The sequence below is a fragment of the Beta vulgaris genome, chromosome 4 (genome assembly GCF_026745355.1).
Source record: "Beta vulgaris subsp. vulgaris cultivar EL10 chromosome 4, EL10.2, whole genome shotgun sequence".
NCBI lineage: Eukaryota > Viridiplantae > Streptophyta > Magnoliopsida > Caryophyllales > Amaranthaceae > Beta > Beta vulgaris.
The window spans coordinates 42,966,579-42,975,676 of NC_079205.1; the positions used below are offsets into that span (position 1 = coordinate 42,966,579).

At 39.5% G+C, this 9,098-nt stretch overlaps 1 pseudogene; it reads right to left on the bottom strand.

Annotated features, from left to right (window-relative positions):
- Nucleotides 1-264: 264 nt before the first annotated feature.
- On the bottom strand, nt 265-3,413 carry LOC125496688 (uncharacterized; annotated as a pseudogene).
- Nucleotides 3,414-9,098: the final 5,685 nt, after the last annotated feature.

Consider the following 9,098-nt stretch of genomic DNA (forward strand, 5'->3'; position numbering starts at 1 on the left):
TCGTGTAGTTTTGGACCAGACTGATGAGCGCCACAGACTCCAGAGTGAGCTTCCTCCATGGTTTATTGTTCTTCTTCATCTCCAAGACATCTTAACCAAAGACCATGAAAGGATCGTCGATAGAGAGTCCCCTTATAATATATAAATCGTGAGGCTCGACGACGAATCTCTGTCTTATGTTTTGGATCACTTGGCAATTTTTCATGTTCCAAATAATCGATAATTGGTTGACGCCAATCTTCTTTGTCATTTGATAGACAGAGATTATGTCGACTTCTTCAGCATATTCATCAACACCATCGTCATCAGGAGTAACAACCCATTGTTTGCAAACGGGTACATACATTTTTCTTCTGCCCCCAGTGCCAAAGTGGCTGCAAGCCCAGCTAGCGCGTCAGCCATCTTGTTGGCACTCCTTGGAACATGTTCTAACTTGACGGTATCGAGTTTGTCAAGCAATTGTGATGCTTGCCTTTGACAAGGGATTAAATCATTCTTTTTTACTTCATATTCACCTGATAGTTGTTTTAGGACCAATTGGGAGTCCCCGTGAATGTCTAAATCTCTAAGTCCCATTTCGATTGCCATTTGGAGGCCTATTATGAGTGCTTGGTACTCAGCCATATTATTGGAGCACAGTTGAGTTAGCATAAAAGAGTATGGCAGTATACACTTTTCTGGAGAAATGAAGACAACTCCAGCTCCCGCACCGTCATGACGAGCGGCACCGTCAAAGTACATTTTCCAAGGTGGGAGTATTTCAATGAAAAACACGTCTTCACCTGGCAAATCATCTGATATCTCCCATTCTGCAGGGACTGGGTGGTCCGCGAAAAAATCTGCTATCGCTTGCCCCTTGACAGCCTTTTGCGGAACATACACAATGTCATATTGTTTCAGAAGCATAGCCCACTTTGCAAGTCTGCCAGACAACACGGGCCTTGAGAGAATGTATTTTATTGGGTCAGACCTTGAGATGACATGAACTGTATGTGCTTGCATGTAATGTCTTAATTTTTGGATTGCAAAAATCAAAGCAAGGCAAATTTTTTCAATGGGGGAGTAATTCAATTCAGCACCCACCAAAGTTCGGCTTAAATAATAAAGAGCTGTCTCCTTACGATCTTCTTGCTCTTGAGCACACATTGCCCCCAGGGATCGCTCCTGCGCCGCGATATAAAGGATGAGTGGTTTCCCTTTTATTGGTGCCCCAAGACGGGGGAGAAGACAAATACTTCTTGATACTTTCAAGGCCTTTTTACATGAGTCATCCCATTTGAATGGGGCATCCTTTTTCATGAGATGACTAAAAGGATGACATCTGCCTGCCAAATTCGAAATAAACCTTCGAATGTAAGCGAGACGCCCTTGGAGGCCACGCAACTCCTTGAGGTTCTTAGGTTCAGGCATCTCTTGGATGGCCTTAATCTTTGCTTGATCAATTTCAATGCCCCTGTGCCTGACAATGAAGCCTAGAAACTTTCCTGAGGTGACGCCGAAAGCGCACTTGAGAGGGTTCATCTTTAATTTCCATTTTCGCAATCTTTCGAAGACTTGACGAAGGTCATGTAAATGATTCTCCTTCTTCTTAGACTTTACCACCAAGTCGTCTACGTAGCATTCCACAATTTGATGCATCATATCTTCGAAAATTTTCTGCATTGCACGCTGATACGTAGCTCCGGCATTTTTCAAGCCGAAAGGCATAACTTTGTAACAGAATATCCCTTTAGGGGTTCGAAATGCAGTTGCTTCTTGATCTTCAGGAGCCATGTGGATTTGATTGTATCCAGCTGTACAATCCATAAATGACAAAGCCTCATGACCGGTGGTAGCATCAATCATGATTTCCGTTACGGGGAGTGGGAAATCTCCTTTGGACACGCCTCATTCAAATCGCGGAAGTCCACACAAACTCGTAACTGTCCATTTTTCTTTCGTACTGGCACAATGTTTGCTATCCAAGTAGGGTACTTGACTTCACGAATAAATCCTGCATCAATGAGCTTGTTTACTTCTGCCTCAATTTCAGGAATTAGTTCTGGCCTGAAACGTCTTTGAGATTGCTTCTTTGGCTGACACCCTTTTTGATGGCTAAACGATGGACAGCGACTTTCGGGTCGAGTCCTGGCATCTCCTTATAGCTCCATGCAAATACGTCTTTATAATCAGAGAGTAACATGGAATATTTTTGTTCTTCATGTTGGGTAAGAGAAGCGCTTACGTAGACAGGGCGTGGCTCTTCTTGAGTTCCAAGGTTTAACTCTTTTAACTCATCAACGGTGGCTTGCCCCCCATCTTCAAGAGTTTTAGGAGCCTCATCTGTTTCCATCTCCTCGTCACTTTCAGGAGCCTCATGCCCTGTGATATGGTTTGAAGAAACAAATTCAACATCCTTTTCTTTTTCTTGACTAGGCGAACTCCTTTGATTTGTTAACACTATGACACGACCTTTGGCTTTCAAAGGTGTATGTTCAATGATGTCTACCACCTGTGTACGCCTCATGCGAGATGGAATAACACTTTGAGGTGCGTCCTCGCCTTTGACTTCATCTTTGCTTCTTGTGATGCGACTTAGTACCGACCGTCTTGGTTGTTTATCAATTGAGGTCGATGCGCCAAGACGTTTAAAGACAGATGCCTTCTTCTTAGAGAATCGAGAAGCTTGTAAGGGTGTTCGTGTTTTTGGTTTCACACCTTCATTTAGCTCATGTCCACCAAGTCTGTCAAAAACCGATGTATGGTTCTTTATGACAGGCGACTGTATTCGATCAAAGACCGATATTTTTTGCTGGGTCGCACCTTCTTCACCCTCATTTTCTTCGACTTCCTCCGCAGTAATATATTGTGAAGAAGAGGTTGTCCCTCTACGCCGTGCGGAAATTTTGATGGGTGTTGGAGCTTCAAATCCCAAACCAACTTTAGTCGGACGTACCTCAACGCCATATTCTTGTAATCTCTTTTGTGTGTCATTGATTCCATGAGGCTTAACCTCAATAACATTTCCCATGGACGCTGGATTTTCGAAGTCATAACCAGAGTTCGCCAAGAGCTTATAAGCGTTTGGGTCAAATTTACCCTTGTTAAGCCATTTTCTCCTAGATTGATCAACAGATTCCGATGTCGGAGGCTTAGCAATTTGATTGTGGTTGGCTCTAGGCAAAGGAACAACCACTTCTTGCTTTAAACATTGGAGAGTAGTCTCATCTACTCCTTTTTCTTCCTTTGGATCTACTTTCATGACCTGATGCCCTGCAAAAGGTGATTCCCCTTCCTTACGACGTGATTTAGGAATATATCGCAAAACTGGAGTAGTTACTGAATTCTTCATTGCTTTAAGGGGTTGAGCAACAACTTCTTCTTTTACCTTCTCCCTGTATTTTTGTTGTTGCATCTCAGTGGTGGTTGACTCCCTAGAGTTGATGACGATGGAATGTCACCATTTTTGTTTGTACCCCTTTTCCCCGTTGAAGGAATTTTAGATGGCAACATTTCACTCGAGGGTTCTTCATCTTCAAAAAACTTAGCATCGGCAAAGTACGAATCTGTCATGCTAAAGGGTTTTACATCTCCATTTATTTTCTTCTCCTCCTCGATAAAATTTCAGACATTGATGAAGGGTTGATGCGACCACCCCATTTTCGTGTAACCATGGTCGTCCAAGCAACATTTTATATGAGTCTTTGTATCTATGACATGGAAGAGAGTAGATGATGTTAACTCTCCCATCACAAGGTTAAGACGTATTATGCCTATGGCACGCTGACTGTTCAAATTGAACCCCTGGATCATTAGACGACTATCAGAAAGATCTTCCATAGTGATCCCCAAATCAATCATGGTGGACTTTGGCATGATGTTGACAGCTGAACCTCCATCCACTAAGATACGATTCACTCTCTGGCCAAAAATATAACCAGCAACAAACAAGGGTCGGTTGTGAGGTTTTGAACCCAACAATAAGTCTTCATCAGTGAAGGCTAAGGCAAAATTACATGACGTGCATTTAGCCGAACTTTCTATTGGCTCTCCAGCATCTTTCACTTTGTCAAGGTATAGTTCTGGATGCTGAAGTGCAAGAGCCACCTGTCGACACATTTCTCGAGGCAAATGAAAGATCTGCCTCCATCCCATGCGTGTAGGAAGAGCTTCTAAGATAGATAATATCTTTGGATCTATCTCTGACCCTGAATGTTGAACAGTCACTTTAACAGAGACTTCATTTTCTTTAACCTTCTCTTGATCTCCCTCTTCTTCTTTTTCTTCATTATTCTCAAGAATGAGGTAGCATTAACAGTAACCGTAGTAAAGTAATCTTCAGGAAAGAATTCTTTCAAGATTACAGGAGTAAGTGGGTCTTGTTCAAGTAAGTCAATGGGCAATACTTGTTGTTTAGTATGCTTTTTTGACTTTTTCTTTTCTTTCGAGCGTCTTGAGCTTTTCCTTTTTTGGTGCTTCTTCTTACGACAAGCAACCTTTGGTTGAGGCTTCGACTGTCGTCTAGGCCTCCTTCTAGTGACTAACGTCACCCTTCGTCATCCTCTTCTTGTTGGTTGCTAGTTGGGCTACTGTGCTCAATAAATGGCACCTCATCAACTTGAAGAACTGGTCGCAACACATGTACAATTACTGGCTCCAGACTCCCAAACTGCAAAGTTTGAGCCTCCCAATAAGAATCTAACATTGCAGAGGCATGATTAGTTCGACAACTTCATCAAAATCCAATACAATCTTCCCATCCTTTGCAAGTTGCATGATTCTCTCCTTGAGTGTTATACACTTTTCTATAGGATGACTAATCAGCCTGTGGTACCGACAGTAGTTAGGATCAGAAGTCCTACCGACCTCCGCAGGACGCTTAGCTTCGGGCAATTCAATGACTTTGTTTTCAAGCAAATCATCTAACATCCCTGATAAATCAGAGTCTGGAAATGGATATTTCTTTGCTTGGAGTTCTTTCAAGGTTGGCCTATTTTTCCTAGGTTCTTTGGAAGGTGAACCCTTATTGTTTTCAGTACCAGCCTTGCTAGAGATCTTGACAGGCGAGGAGGTAGTCGTGATCGACATTGACTCCTTAGTCGAACTTTTGGCAGTCTTGTCAGTTTTCTTAAAATCCTTCTTCTCTTTCTTGTACTCTGAAGAAGTGTTGCTTTTGCCTCTATTGTTGGCAATGGTAAGCTCCATGTCATGAGCTCGCGTAGCCAACTCCTGAAAAGTCCTAGGCTTTATACCTTGCAAAATATAAAGCAAGTCCCAATCCATCCCTTGAATGCACATCTCAACAGCAGAGACTTCAGTCAGGCGATCTTTACACTCTAGACTCAATGCGCGCCAACGATTGATGTAATCGATGACTGGCTCATCCTTCCACTGGTGAGTCTTAGTTAGTTCAGTCATACTGACAATACGTCGAGTGCTATAGAACCTGTTCAGGAATTCCTCCTCCATTTGATCCCAACTGTCGATGGATTGTGAGGGTAAATCAGTGTACCAGTCAAAGGCCATGCCTTTAAGGAACGAACGAATTGTTTGACCAGGAAATCATCTGTGGTACCAGCATTATTGCATGTTTCCACAAAGTGAGCAATGTGTTGCTTAGGATTTCCTTTCCCATCGAAATGCTGGAACTTGGGGGCTGATAGCCAAGTGGCATGTCAGCTTGTCAATTCTTTTGGTATAAGGCTTTACATACCGATGACTACCTTGAGAACTTTCCCCGAGTTGATTTTTGATAGCGTGAGCTACTAATAACTCAAGTTGTCGAGCTGTGGGTGGGCGGCGATCGTCTTCACCACTATTGCCTTCGCTTTCACCTCCATCCAGTCTTGATGCTGCGTCGTCTCCCTCAAGTTTCTTGTTGAGGGCAGCGATTTGCTCATTTTGGAGTCGGATTTGAGCATCTTTTTCTTCTCCATCTTTCATTAATTTTTGGAGTAGGCTATTCATTTCAGCAAGTTGTTCCTCAACTGTCTTAGCCGAAGTCACCATAACAGCAGCAGTGTTCGACTGAGAGAGTAAGGGTTCCTCTAAGTTGATAATCTTTAGAGGCGATGAGTCAACAATGTCATCACTTGTCTCATCGTCACTCCCCACATTGAGTGGGTCAAAGAGAGGGCTAGTGTGGACAGTCAGTCTGTCTGACTTATCAGATGAGAGTTGCTTCCATATTTGAGAAGCAATCAATGATGGCTCACGTTCAGCCAAAGCGATTGAGCCAAACACAGGGGTTTCACGCTCCTTGTATGAGCCATGCACGACAGATGATTCGGTAGCAATAGACTTAGAGAGCTTTCTTGGCCTGGTAGGAACGTTCGCAGTTCGGAGCTTTGCAGCGGCGGCAGCAATAGCAGCCTTCTTCATTCCTCTGGTACGAAAACCAAGAGTCATATCATCCATATAATCACCCAACGTTACAGATTTTCGTGGGGTGTCAGCAGAGTTTTCAGAAGATTGAGAGATGTTCTTGCTTGAGGCCATTTCTCAGATTTGTTGTTGATGACGAAACAGAGATGAGAGGCAGAGATGGTCCCACCGAGCGTGCCAAAATCTGTATACATAAATTTTGAGTCAAAATAAATAAAACGAGAAATAAAGTAACAAAGAAATTATATTTCAATAAAATGTATTGAGTACAATCTCTGTAAACAGTTTATAATGAAAAATAAACTAAGTCCTCTGATTCTTTTCGTAGTTGAGAGTGACACGTGTTGATGTCGACGTGGAGTTGAATGTAGACTGACCTGTTGTCAACGTCAATTTAAGTTTGAGTGTGGGATGACGTTTTGTCGACGTCAACCTGAGTTTGAGTTTTGTTTGGGTATATTCGAATGAGGGCTGACAAAGCTTGAATCTCAGTCGAATATATTTGGGTGTATTTAAATAGTCGGCACAGTTTTGATGTGCTTGTTGACTAATTGCAGAGAGAATTCTAAGAGAATTTTATGAGCTCTTGAGAATAATGATTTTTCCGTCCCCTCAACTGAGAGATGTGAGGTCTATTTATAGGGAATGGAGATCCCTTCATGGACTTGGTAATTTATGGGTTTGGGCCCGTTTATGACTTGGAAGTCTTTTTACCTTTGCCACTTGACCACCTTATTTGGACTAATAATCTGGGCTAGCCCAATACTTTATAACCCAAATTGTATTTGTTTAATCTAATTTGGATATGTAATTTGAGTGGGCTAAATTAATTAAATTGGGCTAATCATATTTATTTTAGCTCAATGATAATTAATTTATTTTCATGTAAAACACTAATAAATTTTTAGTGTCTACAGTCCCATGTTCAACCATGACACTAGTTACATCAGTCATTGAAGACACGGATCATAAGCCGGTTTCAAATTATATTCTTGATACACATTATGATCGATTATAAAAAATTTAAATCACGAGCTAAAATCCAAACTATAATTTAACAAGAAACATTCTAAAGTCTTAAATTTATAAAACAAAAAAAGTCTCGTGCACTTTGATGCGTTTTTTTTGTTTTATTTACGTATTTGTAAATTTGTATATCACGATTATAAGATTTTTAAACTTTAAATGTTGTAACAAAGGATTTTTATATATTATGAAATCTATACTAATATATTAAGAGACGTTCCTAAGCAAGGAACTACTCCACATGGCGCTATCCCTTATAGTATTTACTTTATGTAAACACGCATACAAAAAAAATAGAAAATACGTCTCATAAGATTTGATCCCACGACCTCAAGTTTATACACTAAAGTCTTAACCATCAAACCAAGTATGTTTTGGTGTTAAACTTATGAAGTAAAATATTAATAAATGAAAATTATAATTATTCGGGGCATAGTCCGGGCCTAAAATTTAGTATAATTTTATGTTGTGTATGTAATAAACAAACAATTCAAGTGCATTATGCACGGATCCAAGTTATATTTATTTAAAACCTTTCGTGCATTTTTACATGGTTCAAAAACTAGTTCATATGATCATATATAAACATTAGGGGAAACCATATATAATTAGTTCATTTCAAATGAAGAAGAGGAAGTTTTTTGTTTCATTTATTCCAAAATGTAGAGAGAGAGGGGAAAGTATTTTTACAGTTTTTATTAATATCTTTTAAATTAAAGTTTTACAACCAATCTTTTACAACTTTATACTTCTGTTCCAACCAATCTTTTACAACTTCTATTAAGATCTTTTAAATTAATGTCCACAATATTAATTCCAACCTGATGGTTATAAGAAACAATCTGTCTTGTATGGACCCGGCTCACACTAAAAATAGTGTGGACCAGGCCCAGGCACGTGACCGATTAAGAAGTACTCACTTTTAATTACCAAAAATAGATACACTATATCAAAAATAGATACACTATATGATACATAGGTACACTACATCAAAAATAATAGATACACTATATCATAACTACGTACACTATATCATACAGAGGTACACTATATCATAACTAGGTACACTATATCATATAGGAACACTATATCATAACTAGTTACACTATATTCTATAGGAAAATATTTATTTAAACTCATTACAGAAACATACACTATATCAAAAATAGATACAATATATCAAAAAGATACACTATATCAAAAATAGATACACTATATCAAAAATAGATATACTATACTATACATAGGTACACTATATCATTTTAACATACACTATATCATTTTAACATACACTATATCATTTTAACACATATACTATATCATTTTAACATATACTATATCATTTTAACATACACTCTATTATTTTAACATATACTATATCATTTTAACATACACTATATCATTTTAACATACACTATATCATATCAATATACACTGTCCTAAACTCACGTGATATAAATCAAGTGCACACTAATTAGTGTGCACCGGGTTCATATTAGTTTTTTTATAGACTGAAATGAGAGAGGGTCATTGGTTGGACCGCACATCTTGGGCTGAAATGTTTCATGGCCATGAGAGAATTGGGCTAATCAGAAAATAACCATTTTTTTGATGCGGTCCACCAAACCACATCAGTTTTTCAAAAAACCGCATCGGTTTATTTAATCTTATGCGGTCCACAAGAGGACCGCATTAGATTGTACTCCTAA